Below are 27,753 nucleotides of genomic sequence, written 5' to 3' on the forward strand. Positions count from 1 at the left end.
TGCTACTGCTGTATTTGGAGATGAGAACCTTGGTCATCTACAATACAGTAAAAAATATATATATATATATATATATATATATATATATATATATATATATATATATATATATATATATATATATATATATATATATATATATGAATATTGTGAAGGTGCATTGGCTGGAGTGGAAGTGGGATTAGCAGCTTTACAATAATTTAGAACAGCACATCTGCTCCCCTTTTTAATAACTATGTATCAAACAACTCAATATACACTGACTTTTACTATTTAATTAATAGTTGTTCCCTGAATCCCTTTTGACTCCACGGTTGAGACAGGGTGCAGGCCTTTCACAGTAAACTGGGTAACAGCCCTATAACAAGCCGATGACACTCGTCAATAGTCGAAAACTGAGCATTTCTGCACATTTATGATCCGATTGTTGGCCAAATGTTGTGATAGATTGCTGTTATTACCTGTCTTACTTTTTTGGGTTTTGTTTGATACTCAGCATCTACTAGAGTAAAATGTAGCCGCACTTTGGATCCTTTTCTTCTCTCTGCCGGGATGTGTGTCTCATGTTGTACTGAGCCGGAGTCAGAATAAAAAACGGCTCTGTATCTTCCAAAGTGCAGAGAGCAGAACCGTTGACTCCGGACCTTATTGATACTTTGGGTATTTTATCGGTTCCTGTTTAGAACGGGGTATCGGGTTTCCAAAGGTAACACCAGCACCTTTTAAAGCTGTCAGGATTTGTTCATCGTAATCATACATCATTACATCTGATTAAAACTATCTTATATTTTGTTAGTTGTGTATAGGCTTGCTTGATGTAAATTAGGAGGATTTAAAGTGTTGTGTTTTTCTTCCTTTGTAAATGACCTCATACATTATATGTATACCTATCTGTTCATTAGTATTGTTTTAAACTGAAGGTTTGGCAAGGTGACAGCACTTTACCAAAAGCAATACAGTTGTATGGTGGGAACTTCCTGTTTAAACTGTGTAGAAAGTATATGTCATTTACAACAGCAATCACAAGCTCTCATCGGCGGAGGTAACTAGGCAGATTGAGTTGTGCTGTTGGCTTTAACAGAGCAATTATACACTTATCTAGTCTATGTGATTAAACAGACTGATGTTGATTGCAAGATGGCAGAAAAGAGGAGAGAAAAGAATGTGTAGGTGTAAAAGCATAATGTAGCCACTGACGCATTCATCCACCCCGCACTTAGTCCTTTACACTCATACTAAGGTATGAGCTTTGTTTTCTAATGGCCGTAATTTCCCTGCTCATGCTGGTGCTCATTGTGCGCCGCTACGATGTAGAACACGGTGTTCACTTGATGATAACTGGGAATAATCGGAGCGTCCATCCATTCACTCATCTGTCCATTTTACAAAATCACCTATTCCTTCACTGACAGTCACATGCAGGGCTTGTGTTCGCATTGAGTGAAAAGCAAGGTAACAGCAACAGTGCGCTGCATGGATTTTGGTCTAGTTGCCGTAGTTTTTTTCTTCCTAAAGAGCGTTTCTAAAACAGCACACGCAGTCAACAGCCTTTTTAAAGTGTAAAGCAACTAAGGGTGAAAATAATTTTGCCATTCATGTGTGCCTACGGTCAGCCAGAGCTAGAGACTAATAGAAAGTGGGAGTAATTTATAAAGTGAGCAGCTTTAACTGAAATAATGTCCGAATAACTTGGAAAAAACAGCCTTGAGGGATCTCATGCCGCCTTCATCTCATATCAGAGTTATCATAATTTTCTTATTTTTATTTCTTCCAAAACTGTTGACTCGGAGAGCCCTGCAAAAAAAATTCCAATGAGTCTGGACTGTTGGTCTAGGCACAAATGGTCAAATAAAAAGCTTGATAATTACCTGTTTCTGACTTGTAAATAGTGTAACATGGAGGTCGTTCAACTGTGTACTGTGACTGTGTATAATGTCTCCAGAGTTTGGAAACAACCCATGATGATGTCATCTGGGTCATCTCATATAATCTGCCTTAAAAACTGGGAGTGTGGAGTTTAACAGATGTAAACATTTACCCCCCAAAACAAATTTAGCATTATGGGACGTATAGAATCCAGAGGTTTTGCAGCTTGATGCATTCGAGGAACTAAAAGTCAGAAAATCTCGGCTTCTGCATTGATTTTGACCTTTCTTTTTTCATCTGTCTTTTGTGAGTTCCCCCAACTTTATGAAAAAGCAACACCAAATCACCAGAGTGACCCTTTAAAAGAGAATTTGCCTTATATGATTTATTTAGATGATAAACAATGGTGTCAAATGTAACTACATTTTCAGATGATGTAAAGGTCTTTGTCATTACGCAGACCTGAACATAATTTACAAAATGATGACGCTTCAGTAGTCGTTTTGTCCAGGTGGTTTACCTTAATGAAAATGTGAAAAGAAAAAAGAGATGCTTGTTGCAGACATGCTGGGCTGCAGTGATGGATACTGGTAATTACTTTTAGTGATCTCATTTAACCCTACACGCGCACACGTTTAATTGCCTGGAACGGGAAAACACAAATCGAGTTAATCTGGGGTAAGGAGATCTCATGTGGAGAGAAACCGGAGGAGTGATTGAAGCGGGGCGGTGCTTCATCTCTGAAGAAGGGCGTGGCTGTGGACCCCGACAGATTCTCCCGGAAGAGAAGATTAGTACGTCTCTGATCTTTATCACGGAGAGTGTATCAACTCAGATAGGGGGCTTTCTGCACTGTGTGTGTGTGTGTGTGTGTGTGTGTGTGTGTGTGTGTGTGTGTGTGTGTGTGTGTGTGTGTGTGTGTGAGAGAGTGTGTGTGAGTGAGAGGAAAACTTGATTCATCTCGTACTGTTAGAGTAGCAATGATAAATGATATGTCAACATCTATACATTTTGCACTATGGTGGTGTAACACAAAGCTATTATGAGTCTGTTTATGTCCAATACATCTGTGGATTTGTACGGGACGTGGGTGTGGTGAAAACACGGAAGTTGCTTGAAGTCGTCAAGACTGCTTCCGCCAACTAAATAAGATATAATATTTTAGCCATGTTCCGAAATGAATGAAAAGATAAAACGTGATTTGCATTTGAACACCTCTTTAAACAAGGTTAAAGTCTAAATAAAAATGGTGTCTGGATGGAAGATATAGTGGGAGAAATACAAGAGGTGTTTAAAAGTGGAAAAGTACAAGTCAAGTTTCCGTGTGGTCCTTTCTTCAACAACTGATGGTTGTGTATAAAACCAAGTTTTGCCTCTGAAAAAAGGAGAAAACTACAATCTCCATGCAGAATCAGCTCATCCGATTCTCCACTGTCAAGTTTAGAAATGTGCAGCCTTCAATATTGCACCTCCGGAACATCGGTCAAGCTTGAACCTCGCTAACTGACTGACTGAACTTTGAACTTAACCTCTGTGTTTGTTTACATTTCGGCAAATCTGCCTCATGGGAAACCACACCGCTAACTAGCAGGCCCTGTTCCCTCTTAGTTATGAGAGAAACCTTTTCTGTGATTTTTAAGGCCGACAGCCCTCGATCATGAATCCTGACACCACCATTAAAAGTGACTTTCACTATATGTCTGTATGAAGTATGCGTTTCAATTTGACCGAGTTATGTCTTTGAGAAGAAGTGCTGTGATGTTTGTGTCAGCCAGACAAATATTACTGCAAAAGTTCTGATGTTCTTTTTTATATATGAGAATAATATATTCAATCATATCGCGGAACTCTTTGAGTGATATTTATATCAAATGAGTCTCTTAAGAAAAAAAGACTTCATCTTCTTAAACGCTTTTTGTATCCGTGTCAGCATCTGTCCCAAATTAGGCCGCCCACTAATCTGCGATCAGTGTGATCGATTTCCATCCACATTCTCTATAGCACATGTGTTGCTCCATATCGTATCCGTCTACTGTACAGATAATCTCTGTTTTCCAGAAAGCCATCTTTGTTATTATGGCCATGTACGTCTAACATCTAATCAATTATTGATCAATGGACGCATGCAATCCTTTTACAAATAAATAGAGCAATTTGCACTCAGCGCAGTATATCAATAGCCCGTATGAGAAACATGACTATTCCGTCTCATGATAGCTGAGATTCATCAATAGTTTATGACTCGACAAACATTGGTGGCCAGTGTGATTGTATCCCCGCGCCGAGTGACGGCATCTCTCTCGGCACAGGAAATTAAGAGCGGCGAGAACCAGACGGAGATTCCTATCGTGTGTTTTATTTCCAGTGTGTGAAGGTTAACAAGGACTCGACTGCTTATCGGGTGGAATTCTTAAGTCGTTTCTGCCGAATAGCTTCGACAAACCTAGTTTTTATAAAGGTGAGCATTGAGACAAAAATGTTTACTTTCGCTACCCTTTTGATACACTAAAAAGAAAAAATATGTTAAAGTTAAGTTAAATCGGAGAGGCTGAGGCAGTACGAAGATAGGGACACATTTGAAGGTTTCTGACAAGCCAATTTAGAGCTTGTGAGAGTTATTTTTTTTAAACCTCACTGCCACAGACTGGACAAGAACATTTCAGTGTTTTGATAAGCTTCATCCATTTCCTCTGCAGTCACTCCTCTTATTTATTTCATCACATATCATCTCTTCGCTTCTCAGTTTTCTTCCTTCTTTGGTTACCTTAGGTCAGCTCTCAAAAGTATCCCAGCAATAAGAGACATGTGTGTGTGTGTGTGTGTATATATATATATATATATATATATATATATATATATATATATATATATATATATATATATATATGCTATATGATCACATGAAGTGGAATATCTCGTACTTCGAGCTTGTTTTCATCATTTAGTTGGGAGTATTCGGCTTTTCTTAAATCTAACCGCCACCGCCAATCAATGTTCCCTCTAATTTTTTTCAGCACTGAGCAAAACATTTTTTTTCTGAGCGCACATTTCTGCAATGTGAGCAATTCGCAACCACGCGATCTGCGGAAAATGACCACAAGCCTGTGTTAGCCATAGGGGATTCAAAGAGATGACAGCAAATGCATCAATATGTATACAAGGTTGATATTTATTCAATATCCTTCATAATAGCTGGACTTTGGGAACATTTTAATGATGATGTTTTACCAGTCAGTTTAGTTGAACTTAAAGGATCTTTGTTGAACTTCAATAAGGGGAGGTAATGACTGGTTCACTGGTTATGACTGATAATGATTTATATAAAAAATCAAAGGTGTTTAGTCATTTCTCAGCAGGTACAACATTTAAGTGGAACTTCATTGAAAGAAAAATGCTAATGCAGTGCTTAACAATAATTATAGGCCTATTAAATTGACATGGTGTCATTTTTCCTAAAGGTAGCCTATATAAACAATTGAATAACTTCATATTCTTCATATTTAAATATGTCTGAAAGTTTCATCCTACCTGTGTCAGTTTGGGCCACTCATGTTTGAACGTTAGGCAGACCTTTTTCTGGGGCGCCTGCTCTGCCTTTCTTTTCGCCATGGTAGCCTATAACTGCTGGAGCAGGGCCCGCCAAGAGGAGCATAAACAGCGCCGGCCCGAGCTCATGTGGCGCTCTGGGCGAGCTTCACTCCTGGCACCCGGAGGAGGACAGCGGGGGTGGGAGGTGCTAACGGAGGCAGAGCGCTAGCAGAGGTACAGATAGCACATGTCGAGAAACGGGACGCTGATTGGCCGAGAAGACTCGACACGTCACATCAAAGATCTTATTATTGTGAAGATGGCTCACTCCTATCTCAGAAACACTGACGCAAAAAAGATTTTTAACCCCTGAAAAAAAATCGTTTGTGCGGTCAGAAAAATGTGCGCGGTCTGAAAAATTTATTGCGCGGCCACTTCGACTGGCCTGTGCGGCCGCGCACGCACGCAGCTTAGAGGGAACACTGCCGCCAATCCATCTACGTTAAAAAAAATTAAAAAAACTTTCATCACCTCAAACACAGAAATAAATCATTTCAAGCAGATCAAATGTGCTTTCTGGGCTGAGGAAAATGATATAACCTACACTCAGCTGCGTTTGTTCCTTCAGGTCCAGTACAAATCGGCAAGGGTTCATCAGCATTATAGAAATCAGACAACCTGACATTTCCCAATTGTTCTGCATTCATAAGCATCTTCGGAGAGATCTCTAATAATGCATATTTAATGATATTCATCAAATCAGGAAGGCCACTGCTAGTGAACTGTTCCCATAGATCAATATGTCCGCATGATCTGGCAAGTTAATTTGATGGTTCTGCCACTGCTGAATTTCTCATTGAGCGCCGATCGCCGCAATTTCTGATGATTCTCTCTTTCATTAGAATTCATCTGCTGCTAATAAAACTATCACCCAACTCGCAGACTTCTGCAGGGAAAAATCACCTTTTTCCTCTCGCACTGCGGATGAAACTCGGACGGAAGTTAATGATTTTTTTTTAGTTTGTGATTTCTTTCACTCCTGCACGATCTGTGCATTCATACCTTGACCTTGTGTACTTTGCTGTGATGTGGACAGTGACACGGGTCGACCTATTGCTGCGAACGTCTGAGAAATAGACGTGCAGACTTCTTCCTCCGTTGGCCGTTACCTGCGCGGTGCGACTGCCATCGCTCACGGGTCGGCTCGTGTTCTTTACTGCAGGCTAAAAATGACCGGTCTGCTCAGTTATGAGAGGTGGGGGCTGTTCCTCCTTTCAATGCGGTGATGTATGATTCCTGCGCAGAGTGGGCATGTGTTACCTATAGACTATAGGAGGGATCAATACTGCAGCTAGCGGCGCGTGCATCCGAAGTATAAATCTCCAAGACATCTGAAGAATGGAGCAACAGCCCCCTGTCGGGGGTGCTCTAACTCCCTTCTCATGGTCCTCAAGCCTGCCCCCGCCTCGTCATCCCCACACACACACACACACACACACACACACACACACCATGATCAGCGCTCCTATCACAGCACCCTTCTTTGGACACAGACTGAGAAATAAGATCCAGTGCACTCCCAAGGTCACCGACACAGTCTCTCAGGCTCCTGTGATGATACGATACACTTCACACTGTCTCGGAGAGTTAAATGAATCTTCAAGTGCAGACGTACAAGGGAGGGGGATCCAGCGATGTTCCAGACTTGACAATAAACAACATATCAGATGGTGAAAGAAGTCGAAGATATTGATAGCCCTGTCTGCTGAGGCTATGTGCTGGAGCTGCCGGAGGGAGGCTGCCATTTTCCAGATTCCCAACAGCACAGCGTGTGCTTTTAAACCCAAAGTAAACTTTGGAGTTTTTAATGTCAACAGTGTTCAGCGAGGCCTCGAGGATGAGCGTCAGCCAACCTCAAACTAAATTATGAACCAGCAAAGAGGGAGAGAGCGTCTGCGCGAAGAAAATGTTTAAAAGAACACTAGTGCAGACTGGTTTTCATGAATATTTGATGGCTCGGTCCTTGAGTGCAAAGTGCAGCACATTATTTTGTCCCTAATGGTGTCAACTCTTCTGATGCAAATGTGTCGCTAAATAGGGATTGAACTGTACAGCCAAGCATTGCCTTTTGTTAGCTTTCTCCAGGAATTACGTCGCCTTCGGAAAAAAAAGCACATTTCTCAACTTTCGTTGGAGGTGTCTGATTTCCCGAGCACGCTTTTTCTTCTTTTAATTAAAACATTTGGTGCGACGACAGGTTGGAACGGCTCCTGAAAGAGCGGCGGCATACGTCACGAGGAGGATTATGAGAATCTAACACGGGAGAGGAAAAGGTGCTTAGCTGTGGAATTATAGCTGAAATGAGTTTTTAATCGTGCAGTTAATGTCGGGGAAATGTGAAGCCCAGAGACACTGCAAATTACCTCCATGAGGGATAAGACACCATCGAGTGAGCCAAGTGGACAGATTACTTTATATCTGATTGCATCTTAGTAGAGACAATAGAATCAAGTGTCTTTGTAGATACTTTCACCTCCACTGTTTCCTCATATAATTGCTATTTGCGGCATTTAATGTGCATAATAAATGTGTTGCTAAAGTTTGCAGTCGCAAACTGGAGACCTGCTCGAGTTGCAACTTCTACCCTGTGCAGAATATGAAAGCCAAAGGTCACATGGACTCATTAGCCACCACTAATCCTATTTTAGTCTTTAATGCTTGCATGGTTTCACTGCAATAAAAACTGACTCCCCCTTATTTTTCAGCCCTGACTTGTAGAGCAGGAGAACTGAATGTGCTCCTGTTAATGAGATACTGGTTATCTCTATAGTGCACTGCTTCCCACCCTCTCCCAGCGCTGCGTTATTGTGCATCTGAGAGGAACTCTCACTGTCATTAGTGTTCAAAGAGGGTAATGGAGCAGAGCCTACCAAGTTTCATGAGGGGTTACCATGACCCAGTGGTAGTAATAAGCCAGGATGGAGAGGTCTGATTATGTGGGATCTAGTATTTAAAAAACCATGGCTGAAAATAAAATGCAGACAGGCTGTTCTGGGGCTTCACAGCCTGTTTTACCCATCTACTAAATGAATGGATCACGTTGAGGGATTCTGAAAACTACCCCTCCTTGTCACTGGCTTTGGAAAATTCGGCATTAAAGTTCTCAATCTGAGCAATTTTAAGGATCATTTGCAGCGTAATGTCAGAGTCCATCATTCTCCGGAGAACACCTTGCTTGTGCATAAATGGATGATGAATGCCGCCACGATTAGAGATTCATCTTTCATCGCGCCGTCCGTGGACACCGAAGTTCCCAAGAGCAACAAGTCAAATGGTTTGTGTAATCTTCAGCATGGGGGGCTTGTTTCCTTTTAATTCAAGCGGAGAGAGCCAGAGAGGAGCTCGGTTATTTTAATCCCCCAAAGCATTTCATTCTATCTAGTCCGTGAGATAACATCTTTAATTCCATTTTAAATAGGTTTATATGTCCATCATAAAATACTCCCTCGTGGGTTTAATTATTGCTGTAAGATAAGAGGCGCTATGGGAAGAGAGCAGGGACAAAAAGAGAGAAAAAGTAATTTCTAAAGATGGAGACACAAATTATGTAGCTCAGTTTCTGATGGTGTTCTTGTTATTGCTTATCGCTCGTGACATCACTTCCTGTAGCTTTCATTCGTTTGGCTTTATCTTGTCATCTATTCGGCACAGACAAAGGAACTGCAGCATCTGCTATGAGCCTGACACAAAGAGGCTTATTATGGCAAGTGTAATCTAAAATTCTACTGATTCAAGGGGCTTTTGACACAGTCACAACACCGTAGATGTTACCGGAGACGCTGAACTGTGCTTACTTTGTCCACAGCACTTTTGTATATTGTAACACAAGAGGATGATTATTCACAGTGGTTATAGACAGCAGCTATCTTCAGTGTCCACACTATGGCTTCTTCCCATGTCCACTAATACATATTTGACACACACACACACATACACACACACACACATGAATCCACACGTGACCAACAGTGGATCCTGTGAAAGCCTCTCTCTCTCTCTCTCTCTTTCTCTCTCTCTCTCTCTCTCTCTCTCTCTCTCTCTCTCTCTCTGTCTCTGCAGCGCCGTCACCTTCAGACCAGATACTCGCTGCCTAAAAATTGCTATGTCAACCATAAAATTACCTTCAATTCAAATTCCCTTCAGCTACTTGGAAATTTTATTCCGTCATGCACAAACGTATTTCAGTGAAAGAGCTGAATATATATATATATATATATATATATATATATATATATATATATATATATATATATATATATATATTTATCTCTCTTAAAAAAATGAAAAATATAAAGGACTGGTGGTTTGAAGGCAGAAGAATATGTTGCATGGTGAAATGGGTAATCTCTTAGTCGGTCCTTCTCATCCACCCATGATGTTTTTCTGAACTATTCTCTCGCAGTAACCTCCATGCCTCCCACGTGCAGTTAGGCAAGCCGTGTTTATGACTTCTTCATCTGCCGCAGAGAATTATCACCTCGCAGAGTTCGCCTGAAGAGACACGATGGAGATGTGCTTCTAAAACTTCACCACCAAACTGAGCTCCTGTTCATAGAAGAAAGGACAAAGAAGTCTGTGGGCGCAGTTCTTGTGTGAAACAATACCTGCATTCCTCCTCTGCCACGATCTCAATAAGCAACACCTGAAGTTTAAACCAGAAGGAGAGGTGGCGAGTAGGAGTGAGTCGCTCATTCATACTGATGGTTTTCTGTACTCGCAAAAGGTTACAATTACCGTTGCGTATCTTCTGAAGTTTCAAATCCCATGACTGTATTGATTACGTGTCAGTTGAAGTCAACAATACTGATGGGACCTTAATTACTGCACTTAATGAATGATGTTTTATTAATGGCCATGTAATAAGATTGCCTTTATCTCGAGCCATCAATCGTTGCCCCCTGCTGAGCAACGCAGTGAACGCTCATTAAGCTGCGTATAGATCTGGCTCTCTAAACCAATGGAGGAGCTACAGAGCGCTGAATCCTGCGTGAGCTGTTCATTTAATGATATCTAATTCAGAAATGAAGTGATTAGCAAAGCAGAACCAATTAATACATTAGTTTGCAAAGGTATCCATCAATCGATTTAAGAAAAAAGCAAATGTATGAATCAAAAATCAATGAGTGTGTCTATAAGTGAAATGTGTTGGTTTTTTCTAATCATGCTCTACCTGTGTTAGGTTTTTAGAGAATCCTCTTTACATATATTTGTTGTTTTACTCAAGGCTGTTTAAGGGTTCAACCAGACTAGCGACCGAAAGGGCAGAAAGAGAGAAAGATTCTCTGAGCAACAGTTCAATAAGAAAAGAGAAAATCAACATCAATGGAAAAATAAATTGGGAGCTTAGCATCAAAATGTGTGCGCATTTTTTAAGTGGGAACAGGTTCCAGTTTCAATGTCAAGTTCACAATAAAGCCTCTAATAAACTGGAGTTAACAAGCTCTTCTTAAAACTTCACAATATAAATAGTTTAGTTTGGTGGAGTGTAAGGTTAATACTGGAGAACTGGATCAGAGAATATCAGCTGAACATACTACAGACGGACAAATCAGTTTAAACCGCTTCAATCCGACTGAAGAAGACCCTACTCTGGAAAACAAATACAAAATGAAAGGGTATTTGGAGGGGAAAGCGTTACTACAGTATTCTCGCGTCTAATGCAACACAGTTGGGACACGGTCTAAATTTAAGTTTGAATAATGGAATTATTTATCTATTGGGTAAAAAAATGTTTAACACGGTATGTGTCATGATGTGAGTTTGTCTTGTTTCCTGTTTTATTTTTTTGTCCTTGTCTCGTGTGTCCTGTGTTCCCTGCACTTCCTGCCCTTGTGATTGTCTGCATTGTCCCTGATTGTTCCCTGCTGTGTCCAATCATCTGCCCCTCCCCTGTGTATTTAAACCCTGTTTGTCTCCTGCCCCAGTTTTGGTTCGTTCTGCCAAATGCCAATGCAACAGTTTAAAAAGTACATTTATTTTAACAAAAAAACAAGAAAAGGCTTCACAAATACTATATCTAAACAGAGAGGTTGACATGCTTACTCACAGGGAACAGAGGAACGGACAGAGGAACACACAGGTAACATGCAGGAACACACGGTACGAACCATCAGTCTGGGGCAGGAGACAAACAGGGTTTGAATACACAAGGGAGGGGCAGGTGATTGGACACAGCAGGGAACATTCAGGGACAAGGCAGACAATCAGCAGACAATCACAGGGGTAGGAAGTGCAGAGGACACACGAGACAAGGACTACAAAATAAAACAGGAGACAAGACAAACTCACATCATGACAGTATGAAATGCAATATTGTATTGAATGTTTCATGAAATGAAGAAAATCTAGCTGCATAACACCACATCGCAAAGATTATGCATTCAATAATTAACACTTGCAAATTGAACTTAATGCACTGCATGTTTATTTTGCTGATACAATATTAAATATGAATAAAATATGATTCAATATCCAAGTATCTTTGCACCCCACACAGTATGTTGCTCGACAAAACAAAACAAATTGTATTTCGGGGTCACAAAGTGCCTTTCCGTTTCATTTCAAAGAGGTTTGTGCTGGTTTTTGGATTTCGAAAAAGGGCAACATTCAAGCTCATGAGCTGAGATTAATAAAGAAACATTTCAAAGCTGTAGTTTCCTCATTATAATTTCATAGCAATGATTTGATCGGAGTAAGTGGTGTGGGCCTCTGTAACACAACGCTGTCTGTTGAGTGATATACTGGGAGGTTTACAGGGGCCGGTTCAATACAAACAATTTAGCTTGATCAAAAGCCATGTGACATGAAGCCAGTGTATTTGCTCCACAGTATAAATTACATCCTCTGCTGCGCCGGCTCAAACTAACTCACTGGTGAGAATTAGTTCCAGCTCACCACAGATGTATGAACTGGACGCTCCAACGGGCCTTTTAACCTGCACAGAAACATTTAGGTTTCACCGCGGTGTTTTCATTAATGTAGGGGAAATACTTCCCTCCATCCTCCGGGTCTCGGGGGCCGGTCTCGGATTGGTTGGAGAGAGAGAGTGGACGAGAGAAGGTGGCTGACAGCTCTGCTGAGGTTGGTTTTCTGCACCCAGCCTCCCTGTGCTCCGGTGGAGTGTGGAGGCCAGTGGACTCGCTCTCTGAGGTAAAACCATGAAACGGTGACGGGCCCCTCCACCTCTCCCCTCATCTATCAGCGGCTCGACACAGGTCGGAGAGATTGATCTCTCTTTCTCGTGGGCATGACACACGCTGAGCTCTGGCGAGGCTTGTTGAACAAACGCCATCCTCTCTGCCAATAAAAAAAGCCCCGTTTCCCCCCCTTAAGGCTTCTCGTGGGGCAGCGCCCAGCGTATATATTACCCATAACTTTTTGTATTTATTTTTTTACAGCACGATTTATAGACCCCACAGTAGGAATATATTACAGACCATGGTGAATTAATTATTCCAAAACAATTTGATATATCTGAATATTAATTCTGGGACACGAGCTCGCTTAGAGCAGAGACTGCTTGTAAAGGTTGGATTTATCATGTTGACATTTTGTCTCTCTCTCCTCTCTCTCTTTCTCCCTCCATCTCTCGCTCCACCTCTCTCCCTCCATCTCCCTCCCTCTCAAACTCTGCCCTACAGTTTCTTTTTTTTCCCCTGCTGCAAAAAGTGGCAGAACACAAATATGCCCTTTTCATCTGTCTTCTGCCTCTTTCTCAATGAGAACGCTACGGATGTTTTAGTAAGAGATTACAGCGTGCACACAAACATATTGTTCCGCACACACCGGATGTTGACAAGCGTTCTCTCTACTGGTGTGCCATGCATGGTGGAGCACGCAAATGAAAGGTCAGGCCCATCAACATCCACCCCCCAGCCCCCACCCCAAACAGCAGAGACACCAGCCTAATCCAGTTGTACGAACAAACAACAAAGATGCGAGAAAGGGAGAATTCCAGTAGATGCATCAATCTTAAAGTATTTAGAGAAGGTTAAGACCCTCGGTTTATTCAGAGAGCGCTCGACAGTAGCAATGCACTCCCGGCTAAAGCACATGCAAGTGAACAAAGGACATGACATGACGTGTGCAGTGCAGCCTACTGCGGCGAGCTTTGACGCGGTAACCTCACGGGGGTGCATTATGACCTGCTGAGCCATCGGAAGGGAAGAGCTGATCTCACCAATCATGTTGGAAAGTCACAGAGCTCAAATATAACTTTGAGGGCCTTTGTTGGGTTTAGTTCTGTTTCTGATCAATATCGAGTCTTTTAATCGAATATCCGCCAACCAAATTTACCTGGTTCATTTTCCCTTTCATATTACGTGCACGGCACACTGAGGCTGCATTTAATTAAAATGGAGTGACGTCGAGGCAGCAAAGTAATTCTGAAATAGAACCTGCATTTCAGGCTCTCTCTCATGGCGTCCTATGCTCTGCCTGGTAGTATTTCCTACAACATCTGTGCAGAGCAGAGGTGTCAAGTAACGAAGTACAAATACTTCGTTACCTTACTTAAGTAGAATGTTTGGGTATCTATACTTTACTGGAGTATTTATTTTTCAGACGACTTTTTACTTCTACTCCTTACTTTTTTACGCAAATATCTGTACTTTTTTGCAGCTCTCCTGCTCCAGGTGAAACGAGCCACGGTGCTCGTGTCTTCTACCAACAATGAGCTGCTGGCTTCACATATTACAAAAGTACAAAGTACACGGATATAAAACAAAGTCATTAATAAATACATGGACAAATGCCTGTACTTTCGGGTAAATGGTTACGGTACGCCGTCAACAGGTTGCGCTTGCGCATGCGCGATTTGACGCGACGCCATGAGCTCTGTGAGCTAGTCTTTTCCTTAAAGCTTATTGTTTTCCACAATGAGCTATTTAGTAGTAACTAAATATTAGTATTTTTTTGCACAGATAGAACTTACACAAAACATTGTCTGATGGGGCAATCTGATTTACTTGAAAGTGATTGCAATTGTCTTAATTCTGTTATTTATAAAAGCATAGATGAGTCACACAATTATGTTATTTACAGAAAAAGTTTGAGAACCACAGCTTTAAGTGTTTGTGTCGGAGTCGCCGCCGTCGCCTATTTTGCACATTTACAATACTTATAGGCAACTAGTTATCATGTCTTCCGCTCCATGAAACGCATGTTAATGCTCAGTAGTACACATATGGTACTTTAATGTATTTGCATTGTAATAAAATGTGATGATTTTCAATGGGCATATATGCAGCTGAAACGGGTAGCCTAGTGCATCCCACATTTTTCAACATAACATTTTAAAACATTATAGTCATTATGGCCTTTATAAAAATGATTGTTTTGGGGGGAGGTGGGGTAGTGCACTATAGGCCCCTGAGACGCGGCTTAAGAGTTTGTCCTTAATGGAAGAAAAAAATCCCCTTACATTACTTTTACTTTTATACTTTTAAGTAGTTTTGAAACCAGTACTTTTACACTTTTACTTAAGTAAAAAGCTTGAGTTGAAACTTCAACTTTTACAGAAGTATTTTTAAACCCTAGTATCTATACTTCTGCTTGAGTAGTGAATGTGAATACTTTTGACACCTCTGGTGCAGAGGAATGTCAGCGTGGATCTGCTGTGCTAAAGCTTTGGATGGGAGTCAGACAGCATTTCTTTATCTCCAGAAATAAATAGTGAAGGTCAGCAGCTGTTTTTTTTTTTTAATCAACAGCAGCACCTGAGATGGCTCACTGGCCAAAAGTGACTGAAGAGACAGCTACACTCCAAAGAGATGCCAAAATGTCTACAAATGTCTGAGTGTCTTGCTCCTACATACTGTATGAGGAGAGGGCGACCTTTCTCACCTTTCTGTGCGCGGGGGCTCCATTTTCCCGCAATACGTCCTCAGCGAGGCCAGAGTGTCATCGGCACAGACACACTCTAACTTGACAAGTGACCTTGAAAATGAATTCCAGCCGCGACTGGGATATCATTAAACCAAGCCAAAACACACACACAAGTCATTTCCCCAAGCTCCGAGTTTCATTACACTTCGGTTTCCTCAGTTCTATTTGTGTGTGTGTGTGTGTGTGTGTGTGTGTGTGTGCCCTTGCTGTGATGAGAAATGTGAGCGTGTAGCACTACGCTGCCCTCTCAGACACACTGCCTCATTGTCGTAGTTTACATCCCACCTGAAACATTTCTCTCGGTCCTTCTCTGCAGCTTGATTTTCACATACTCCCTTGCACATGAGCGGGCTAAAAGCACCACCATTACTCCCTCGCGCTCTTAAAGCGGTGTATCTGACCCATTAGAGCGGGCTGGTGGGAGTAGGGCTGTGAAATAATGATCACTAAGAATTCTATAAAAAGAAAAACTGTTGCGAGCATTTGTTAGTCACAGCGGAGGAGCGATTAAAGCAGACTGATTGAAAGTGTCCCGTGTGAGCGCACGTGTCGGACCGCGAGAACGTTTTTTTGTGATCGGCGTGATGCGCCAAATATCTGCTCTGCTTGGCTCCCCTCTCCCTCTCCTCCACTCTGCAGCGCTCTGCTCAATTAATCCAGAGCCTCCAAATGACCCTCGAAGGTGACTCGCTAGATAAGTGCAATTACGTTGGAAACAAGGGTGCTGCCAATTAGTCCTCAAGCCTTCTCGGCGGCGGAGGCCGAGCACGTCCCACCGGGTCGGCCTGTTTGTGACTTCATTAGCGGGCTTCTAAAAGGGGAAAATGAAGGCCTGGCCTAGATCGCACCTCTGCGCGCAGGGATCAACACGGCGTGGCATGTGTTTGTCCTGAGGTGTTCAGGAGAGCTTCAGCATCTCAAACTGCCCGGCGTAGATTGGTGACATTTCTGCTGCACAGTGCAGGCGACAGCTTACACGCTTGTTGTTATTTTACGCAGAAAGACTCCGGGGAAGCCAAACCAATGTCTCGTCACGCCAAGGAGTGATGATGATGATGATGATGATGATGGTGATGATGATGATGATGCATCCAGCGACAGCAAGAGAGGAGAGGAGGTCTCAGTCCTCATCCTTTCCTCTCTGTCTCTCTAATGCCTCTTCACTCGTCTCTAATTGCTCTCCCATTGTTCCTTCCTGAGCAAATTGTTAATGAGAATTTCCTGCTATGTAGACGTCGGGGGCACAGTCACTTGTTGTCTGCCAGCGCAGAGTCTGTGAGTAATGGGTGTGACTAATGCTGCTTGGCAGCCTCCACTCTCGTCCCTCCCCGCCATCTGTCCCATGCCACCCCTCTGGGTGCACTGGGGTGCTCTCAGCAGGTCTCAGTAATCACACAAACACACGCACGTAGACACACACACACACACACACACACACACACACACACACACACACACATACAAACAATTCCAGACATTTGCAAACCTCCAAAGATTATAGAAAAGGATGTTTTCCGATTCTGTGGGTTTCTCACACACACACACACACACACACACACACACACACACACACACACACACACACACACAGTGCACTCTGCATCATGTGAGTCACCTTCACAAGTTAGATTGAACAACTAGTTTGTTCACTTGTGATTTGGCGTGGGCAAATTTTACGAAAATATTTGTCGTTTTTCATGCTTAACTGCTTTCCGTTTGTGAAGAAACGCGGCATCCATGTAGCGACGCAGTGGCAAATGATATGTGTGAGCGAGTGAGGAGGATAAATGTGTCCAATATGTCAGTGCTGGCTTTAGATAGGGAGAAGCAGCTTGAATCTCATTACAAGGGCCCCTGGACCAACCCCTGCAGCCAAGTGAATCAATGTGAGTGGCTTTAAATTGGTGGCCAATGAAGTAGGAATTGATCCATGGCCCTGGTCTGGTTCTCTGAGGCAGTTTGGACTGTAATCTTCAGAAGCTGCAGCTCCGATGGACTTCTGGCGCCTGTTTAGTTCCCATACAGGTCATTTTATAATTGGAAAGCAATTCATCCACGGAAGAAAATATTTGACTCAGAGGAGACTCCAGAGGTGTTAAACTTGACTTATTATTCCTTTAATTCTATTTTGAATGTTTCTGTCGTGAATTTCAGGGACATCTGAGGCCTGAGAGGTGTATCAGGAAGCGAGATCCGTGGGTTATTGAGGTCCATTGAGCCTAAAGTCAGAGGGTTCAATGTCACGAAGGTGGCTCTCTTTTAACCTACAGTTCGGAGTTTCTAATTGAAATTGATTATAAAATGTGAACCTGGATGCCAGAATTGTAAGAGGTTCACTCAGGAGGGAGAGAGTGTTGAATGACTGAATAGGTCTGTTGACTTTTCCTTACAAAATGAGCGATACAGATTCTCAGCTGGGGGAATATGTACATAAAACTAGTAATGCCACAGAATGAAGCTGTTCAGAAGCAAAAACTGTATGCATCGCTACGAGAACTTATGTTGGTGAGGCAGAAGATCTGAGCAAGAACACATTTTGCTTTTATTTTGCCAGGTAGTTCTTGCTCTTACTGAATGACAAATATGTTTGTAGTGCCATTTGCCCGCTCTTGATCTAAACAAAGCCTTCTATAAAATTGCAGGTATGAATTAAAAGGGCCTTATGGCTAGATCCGAGTGTCTGCTGATGATCGCAGTGGTTTACTGCACTAGATGGAGTTTATCACACACTTTGGGCTGCATTCACAAACAACCCGACTCAGAGAAGACCGGAGCCGCCGCGAAGGAGGCTGTTACCGACGGCCTGACGGCGACGCCAAGCGTCTGAACACCGAGCCCCGAGCCTCCCGGTGCGGCCGGTGCTCCGGTGCGGCCGGTCCCCCCGGTGCTCGCCTCCCAGTGCGACCGACTCTTGGGCTCCCGGTGCGGCCGGCGCCCGGCCCGGGCCGGCCGGCTCTCACTGGCCGGCTGTCACTGGCCTCACCCCGCCCATCTTTTCTTTTTTTCTCCGCAGAGTTTAAAAATTAAAATATGCTTAAATAAAGCAAGAACACAATAACACAAACACACGATTATAAACGTATTTGTAATAACACAAACATAAAAACAAAAATACGTGTTTAATCAACCTATACGTGTATAATCAACGTATGTGTAATACGTCAAACACAAACATAATCAGGGAGGAGATGTTTCTGATCAAACGTAATTGGGAATGCGTATTAGTTCTGGGGGAATGTAATTTTTAGGAGACAGGGTTGGCTCTGTGGACCCCTTAACGTCCAGCCGCCTGTTGTCAGAGCATTTGGGCTTTTGTTTTCTTGGGAAATGGGCTTGTGAAGGGAGTACTGTCACGGGGCGCAATAACATGAAGCATGTTTGTAAAGCCTGCGTTCTCCACTACAGAGTAGGGTCTCATATCCGCGGCTATAAATGTACCAGTCGCCGTGGTGATTGCTTTCGTCCTGTTTGAATCAGTCAGGAAAAGCTGTCTAGTTCAGCAAAAACATGTTTCTAGTGTGGTGGGAGGGTCAGACAGCACGTTGTCTGTTACGACCGTGTGACATTATATATTTCACACAGTTTAAACTGTATTTTTATTTTCCAAATGCAATGATATTATTCCGAAGAAACGAAGGATTCGGATTGTGACCGAAAGCCTCGTACGGAACGGTTCAATTTTTTATTTATTTTTTATTCTCTTTATTTATGTGCAGTTCAAACATAAATGTCACCATTTGATGCACTGTACCAGAATATAGCTTCAGCTAATTTGCATCTGTAGTCCCTTGGCAGGACATAACAAACATAACACAATAGCAAACAATACAGGATGAAAGCCACAATACAACATTGTACGCGTAGTGTTACACCCCTCATGGCCACTGGCAATATTCATCACCATGTACAACAATGTGAGTGGAAGGTCGAGGGCTTGGTACTTAAGTAGCAGAGGTATCACTGGGACTGTAGTTTGCACCGCTTTTGGAACGGTGGGAGTGTTTTTCCCTCCCTGAATAGCCAGAGGCATAGTCACTCTCATTCTGCCTGCTAGTCATTAAATGAAGGCAGCTTTGGCAGGGAGACTTGTCGTCCCAGAAGATATAACGGTCAGTTATTAGCGTTCAGCTGTTCTATGCACTTTTTAGACGGCCTAGTTCTCCCTTTATGCTGCGCGAAAGCCTGATAACTGACTGTTGGAGCAGGCATTATGGTAACCTGTAAAATGTTCTTAAATGTACTGAATGTAGAAATTAGTTTCTACTATTGTACATTATTTAGTGTAAATTTGCAGAGTGAAAAGAGGTTAATTATTTAAATCAGCATCTAACCACCAGAATGGAATGGATAATAGCTGATATACAGGTTGACTCTATTGGCTTTCAATAGGGTATTGATGTCAGGTAGAAACCGTACGGAACGCAGTCACCAATCTGTGACATCCCATGATGCATTGCTGCCAGCAAAAAAAAAAAACACCCTTAACAACAGAACCTGAGACACAAAAAGAAGAAACAGCATACAAACAGGGGATTATGTGACGGCTGTGTGAGAACCTGTCATCTTAAAACGTTCTCCTTGGTTCTCATTGAAATCCTCACACAATGGAATACAGTACGTCGAGTGCTTTTCTGCTCCACCTTGAGAGCAACACACAGACTCTGCCAGGCATCAAGAAAGGGATTTGCTACGGATGTTTTCAGGGTCACTCTGTTGGTCCATAATCTCATTTGGAGTGAATGAAATAAACATATCCGTGGGAATTGGACACAGTTAATTCTGAAGGGTGCAAATTGATTTTCTGTCGAGCCGAGTATGGAGAGCAGTTGTGCAGCATGACGACACTCCGCTGATGAAAGCCTCTATCCGGGGATTTTCTTTATCAGGCAGCTTTCACTGTATGGGGAATGGCATGAGTTTAAGTTCTTGCATGGATGAATGCTCTCTCTCTCTCTCTCTCTCTCTCTCTCTCTCTCTCTTTCTCTCTCTCTGTATCGACTTAATGAGTTGAAAGACTGACAGAGTTTGAAATTCGTCATTACATTTTGAATTAATGACGCAGCATTTATTTTACTGCTGATCTTGGCTCCAGCCTTGCATTAATGCAATACAAAAACGTCAGTAAAAAATACCCTGTTCTTATTTTCTATAGAGGACGTTTGTTGTTGTTTTTAATAGTATCAAGAATACCCTGCTGTACTTTTGCAGCTGCTGAACAAGGACAAATCGATGTGACCAAATCAAATATTGTGTTGCTGAAAAAGGCGCCACGCTAAAAGCAAACCCGGTTTGATGACTCTGTGTGATGTGTAGCATTAAAATCAACGTTGTGGCTCTCGTGTTCCGTCTCAAGAAACCTGCCTTTGAATATTCCACCGTGCCTCCACATGCCATCAACGGAGCGGAGACCAATCTGTTCACAGCACGACAATGTGAAGATGCACTGCATTTCAAACTTATCAGACATTATTAAGATTGTTGAAAGGAGGCTGCTATAGCAACTGGTCCAGTGGAAATACACTTGAAATGCCTCACAAAGGCCATGGCTTTCATGCTGCTTTAACTATACGTATATATATATATATATATATATATATGTAGTTCCTTTGTTTCTTAGACATACAGTTTATCGTTTGCTAGTTTTTTATTACCAAACGTAATACTTCGATCTATATTAGATTATTATTATGTGTGTATGTGTTACACTGTACTCCCAGTGTTCATCTTTTTTTATTTAGCTTCACCATCTCTTTCTCCCTCTTTCATAAAATCGGCTATGAATACTTTCATGTCCACAGCTTTAACCTAGAACACTAACACTTTTTTTATTTTACCCTATAGAACCTCTCATAAAACGATAAACAGGTATCATGGCGAGACCCTGAAAAAAGACTCAAAATCCGGTGAAAAATTAGGGAATCGTCAATAAAACATGATTCAAAATATAATGAAATGAGCTATGGACTTGTTATTTGGTCCACATGTTCCTAGGACATGTGAGCCTTGTTATGTGAAGGAAAAGTTAATTAATGTTAAAAGTCAATGTTAAAACCCATCCGGAAAAAATAGTCACACTATCACTAACGTCGGGTGAAAATCACCCGACTCTGTATCAAAAGGTGCCCGTAGAAAAAAACAGTGATCGGAGCAAGAAGACACGCCCACCTTCACTAACGTCTGTGAGCAGCATGAAGCTACAGAAGGACCCACGCTACTCAGACAAAAGCAACACAATGAAAATAACGTAACAACAATCGCTCGGGTGAAAATCACCCGACAGTAGTGTTTTAGGGTTAAAAAGTGGACATTTTCATGTCCACAGCTTTAAAAGGTCTCCCGATTGTGAAGCTGAGAAAACACAAGCGACGAGTTTATGACTATAATCTCTCTCTACGTACACAATCCTGCAGAGAAGAGCTGAGGCTGGCTCCTAAGTTGCTGCAATCAATAGTAATTCAGCAGAAGCCAGAGGGAAGCGAGTTAATTATCTTGAGGTTTTCTAGTATAATTGAACAGATGTGTTTTGAAATCGGTCACCTCGCCATCGCCATCGCCAAGCCAGTGGAAAAATCCTCCCACACCAGAGTGGTCTGCAATGCAGAAACCGAGAGCGAGAGGAGAGAAAGGAAGATGGAGCTACTGTACGTTCTTCGTGAAATACAATTCAGCTACAGCACACAACAGCCCACCCCCAGAGACAGCTGGAAAGGCAATTAGCCTTTGACCTCTCTGAAACACTAGCCATACGCTGCCTGAGACTAGCTAGTTTAAAACTTTTAACCTTGCAGGACCTTGATTTGCAGCAGTTTGAGCCTGTTTTGAATTGAGTCAGCTCAGCCCCGTCATACATCATTCATACCCTTAGCGTGCTTCGGTGGATGCCCTGTGGTCTCAGCACCACCACAGTTCTCATCTGTGTGGGGCCCTCCGGCCACGGGCTGCTGCTGGTGATAAGAAGATGGCGGGGCCGGACCCGACGAGTTGCATCTTCCTACCATCGCACCTCCCATTTCATTTCCCTGCTTTAAAGAGGAGACATCAGGATGTGCTGGCCTCAGGCTTCTACCACGGCCATGATTCATTCTCTCTCTCTCTCTCTCTCTCTCTCACTCTCTCTCTCTCTCTCGCTCTCTCTCTTTCTCGCTCTCTCTCTCTCTCTCTCTCTCGCTCTCTCTCTACCTCCTTTTTCTTTGTCAGTCAACATTAAACATACTGCCTCTCTTCAAAACACACGGTAATGGCTTCTCGGGAATCGCCAGGTTTATATGAACAAACAAAACCTGCTCCTCTTTCATCACTCAAATACTCCCAACACCTACCTGATGAAAACTCAATCAATAAAGCCGGCCACAGGTCACACGATACCATGAGGCAAAGTGAGCACCCAACCAAGCTATTCTCTCTCTAGACCTAGTCGTTGCATCCTTGAGCAAGACACTCAACTCCGAATTGCTCTCCGTTGCTGAGTCTACGGTGTATAAAGCAAAGATGTAAGAGTTGCTGTGGATAAAAGCGTCAGCAGGTAATGTTATATATATATATATATATATATATATATATATATATATATATATATATATATATATATATATATATATATATATATTCAATGTGCTGCACGTAGTACCTTAAAAATAAATTACAAATGTAGAGAAACAAGTAATAAATAAGATCATCATAACTTTACACTGGATCTGTATTCCTCCTTAGGTTAGATTTTGGATTGCTGGTTCACATGAAAGCAATTCAATCCAAAGTCCAATTACATTATGATCATAACTTAAATTTCCAAATGAGCCCCCAAATGGTTAAAGTGTAAAACATTTTTTCCAGATCTACTTTTAATTATGCCGCATTACGGTCAAAGCCATTCACTGCAGCTACGCTCGGTGCTTGGCCTTGCACATTTTCATTCATTTGAGGGAGGTCCAAAAAAAAGAAAAAAGCACCCCAAAAAAACCTACATTAAACCCACTGTACCCTACCTGCCCAGCACAAACCAGCAGATGGGAGAAAGTTTGCAACGAGCTAGTGGACACAATGGAGCAGTTAGCCGCTAAAGACCGATATTTCCCCCAGGTGTTGGCAGAGACCAAAACAGTTAGAGCGGCAGAGTGAACATCAGGCTCACAAATGAAAGCTTAAATTGTAACTGTATTTGCTGAATGTGTAAATAAACTTTTGAAAGTGATAATGTGTACAGAGAAACCTGCTTCTGCTGCCCCAAGGTGGATGAAAGGACCCCTTAATGCAGGTTTAAAGGAAGTATAGGATGGTTATTTCAGTAGTTCATCAGACATTTAACTATTTACATGGTGTAATTAGAGTGTAATTACCCCATCATGACAAAGATCCAGAGCAAACTTCCGTAAATTCACCCTGTCACCATGTGCTCCATGCCACCTCCACACGTTAATGAAGGCAGCCAGCTGCCAAACCATATGTGTCTGCTTTTCCTACCAAATGTAAACAAAGCTGAATTACTGCGTACTAAGACGGCTTTTGTAGTTTGAAAGTGCAGCAGTTCCAGTATCTTGTCCACTCTATCCTCTTCTACATCACCTGTCTAATATTCTTCATGCACTTTGTATGCCATCCATCAGACGCCTTTCTTGAAATAGTCTACTTTTTTCCCCTATTTGAACCTGTGTGCAATTCTAAGTGCTTCATTTGTCTTTTTGATGCGGACTCTTTCCAGCATGCTATTGAACTTCCAACATGTTACATAATGCATGCGTTCGTAGCATATGTAGTAGGGGGAATTTGTTTTGATCTTAGGTTTTCAAAGTGAGGGTATCTGTCCCCCTTCCTTCCAAAACCACAAAATCCCTCTCCTGCTTCTTTCACCTTCCTTAGGATCAAGTGGCATGCATAAAAGCTTTCAGAAAGTGGATGGGGATGTGTGGGCTGAGAGCAGAGCAGCTAATGTACATTCGTGCATGTTTGAATGCACGGCTTATACGATGGGGAACATTCGAAAGTCAGCCCTCAAGGTCATTGTATCTTTTTAAGAAAAAAATTGTTTGTATTCAATAAAAAGGTATTTTTGGCTGGAAGTCGTGAGTGTCTTCTTCGGCTTTCATGAGCTGGTTTGCTCCTTCGATTCGTGCTTTGCTTTGATCATTTTCGATCTCTGTGAGATACTTTCATACTTTGTGATACTCATTAGTGACCATTTAGCCCAATTAATTCCCAATGACCATAACGACCTGTGCAGTGGAGTGGGGTGACATATTGTGTTAACTACAGCAATTTTATAATTACTTTGTATGTGCTTTTTGCCACAAGGGACCTTTTAACAGCAGAGCTCTCTTCGTTGTTTTTTTCCCTTTTCTTCTTTTATCCGGCCCAATCTAACGCTATAGGGGAAGACAGTCTGAGCTGGAACTGCACAACAGACGTATTTATCAGAGGCTTCTTGTGTATCAGTTGCTTCCCTCTGTTAATTGCTGATACAAAACAAAATCAAACAGAATCCACAAGATGCATTCGGGGTATCCAATACGCAGACAAAAATATACGTCCACAGGCAGCAGAATAAAAGAACCTCTTCTCTCTGTGAACAAACTTTGTATTTTTCTTCTTTCTCCGTCTCTCCCTCTCTTGGTTGCTAATAAGTGTGATCAGAGCTGAATGGCCCAACAGCCTGACCCTCATTATAACCAAAAGTAATAAGGATAAGACACCAGTGAACCAGGCCTCATTAGGCCAATAGCTGGAAAACTCGTCGAGGGTCATCACCCGAGACGTCTTGCGCTTCTCGCGCCTCTTCTGCTCTCCCAATGTCTCGCAGCTACGCAGAAACCATTGTTCTCCAGCCAACAGCATCTAAATTAAATGGAAAGAATTACTCAAGATTTCTGAGGTCTGTGCTATCCTCTTGCTCTTCACTGCTAACTGCTATTTTCTTCAAAACTATACATACATGCTGCTGGACCTTGCAATATAAAAACATAAAATGTGTGATGCATTGCTGATGTTTTGTTCTAGTTTCTGTCATGCACTGCTCACTGCAAAGTCCTGAATCCATTGATTTGCCCCGTCCTGTCCATGAGCAATGACAAGCTGACATGCCTGTCTATTAGATAGGTGAGAGGTTCTCTGCCTCACGGTAATACATTCAATAAGCCATACCATACACCGCCCCGTCCAATCACTATCAATCACTTTCAATTCTGACAATGTCTGCAAACAAATATTATCCTATTGATTCCATTTGAACATATGTCTTGCAGGACAAAGATGAAGAGCGCACTCTTGGTAAAAATATTTTTTATTCATGCACCTTCAGCAGGCAACAATTTTAAACAATCAGCTTTAGAGCTGAAAAGAAGTTTGGCTAATATTTAAATGATTTTTGAGAACAATCATTCTCCTCAAGCGCTCACTACTCAAGCAAACGCAGCGGTGTGCAGAAATGTGGGCACCCTTAATCTAAATGCCTTTTGCAATGAATATCAAAGTGAACAGAAGCTAAATGGTCAAAAGTTAAACATGACACATCTCTTCTAATTTAGAAGCAATTTATAAAATGGTGTTACACTTTTATTTCACAGTTTAAAAATAATACAAATAAATAAATTGCCTAAAGGAAAAAGGGACTGTGCAAAGGTTTGGGAACATTGCTGGTTAGTACTTTGTAACTCTGGAACTGCCCACTGGGGATCTCCCCGAGAACTGCATACCTTCAAGGGCTTTTTTTTGTATCCCTCATTGCATTCACACTCAAAGGACCGGTTGTAACTGTACAGTGGCGGGCCGTGGATTTTCTACCTGCCCACATCCCTGTCCCGGGACCTCACATCAGATCAGGAAAAACTCCCCAAATAAAGATAGTAAAAACCCTTTCACAGGGAAAAAAGGAAGAAGCCTTCAGGAGAGCAACAGAGGAGGATCCCTCTACCCAGATAGACGGAAGCAATCGATGTCATGTGACCAGAATGAACAACATAACGGAGACATTCATTGAATATAACAGGAATTGAATAAATGGCACTCTGCTGCATTACAAATTCTCTTCAAAATAAAAGCACAGGGTTTGTTTTTTTTGCCCATGCATAGGCCCGTGAAAGACTGAAAACGGCTCCGCGAGCGACATTAAACATGACAAACGTCAGTAAACAGCTGGGCAAGGCTTTGAAATCACGGATTTCGTGAGTTTTTTGTTTGTTTATTTTTTTAGGAAACGTCGGCCCAGTTGCGACGTAATGTTTTCAGCGGCGCTAATGTTGTGGTTAATTTATCACCAAACAACGAAACAGCGAAATTCTCACAAGAACTTAAATAAATGCCCCGTCAGATATCAAAACACAGTTGGGGGGAAATGATGACAGAGAGAGTAATTTGTATTCTTAAATACTGATGAATGAAGAAAAAAATTGGGCTCCAGCAGAAGGGGCACTTTTCTCATCCAGGGCAAAAGGGCAGGTGCTTGAGCACCACTATGGGTCTATCTGTGCACGTGCCTGTATGTATATATATATATATATATATATATATATATATATATATATATATATATATATATATATATATATATATATATATACATATATATACATATATATATAACTATATATAACTATTCTGTTACATGCCACAATCATATAAGATCAAAACAGCTGTCACGAAAGTACCGAACGCTTCTTCGGCTCAGTGGGTTTGCTTTGTGCGGCTGCTGCTACTGGGTTAGGTCGCTGAGCAGATGCTCTTACTTTGGTTCAGTGCGTGTAAATGCTCATGAACTAGTTATCTTGCTGGACTTCACTGTTGGTCTATTTCGACGTGTTTTATTTCACTTTTAGTGTGTTTTTTTGTTTTGAGATAATTTTTTGGACTGGAAAGGGATGACAGAGTGCCTTGGTACATGGGGCGTCCGCTCCACCAATGGGTTGCCGGTGCTGTGTTTGCTCACATATTCGACCAATCACAGTACATCTGGATAAAGTAGGAACTAAAAAAGATCTTATATCATTGCTAGTTGTTGCTGTGTGGACGCATTAAAAAGGGAGGTTCTTATGGGTGAAAAGGTTCCTCTGGTCCAAAGACGCCAAATGACAGCTTGCAAACTCTTCCTGCAGCCTCTGAAGAGTCTTTCAGTTCTTGCATCTGGAACTTTTCTTTGTAGAATACCAAACAAAACCTTTATAAGATAAGATAAGATATTCCTTTATTAGTCCCGCAGTAGGGAAATGCACAGGATACATTATCATTCTTTTGTCAAAACGTCATGGTTGATTTTGCGTTATTCTTTGAATAATTGGCCTGCTGAAATACATTTACCTCTCTCCAACTCTAATGGATTGACCTTTGGAAATTAAGCCTCTTTATTTCTGTGAATCTATTCTTCCTTTCCCCTTCACCACACTTTGTATTGTACAAAAATAACAACTAGAACTGCGTCTGCTTCTCTTT

The sequence above is a fragment of the Taurulus bubalis genome, assembly GCF_910589615.1.
Source record: "Taurulus bubalis genome assembly, chromosome: 5".
NCBI classification, from domain to species: Eukaryota; Metazoa; Chordata; class Actinopteri; order Perciformes; family Cottidae; genus Taurulus; species Taurulus bubalis.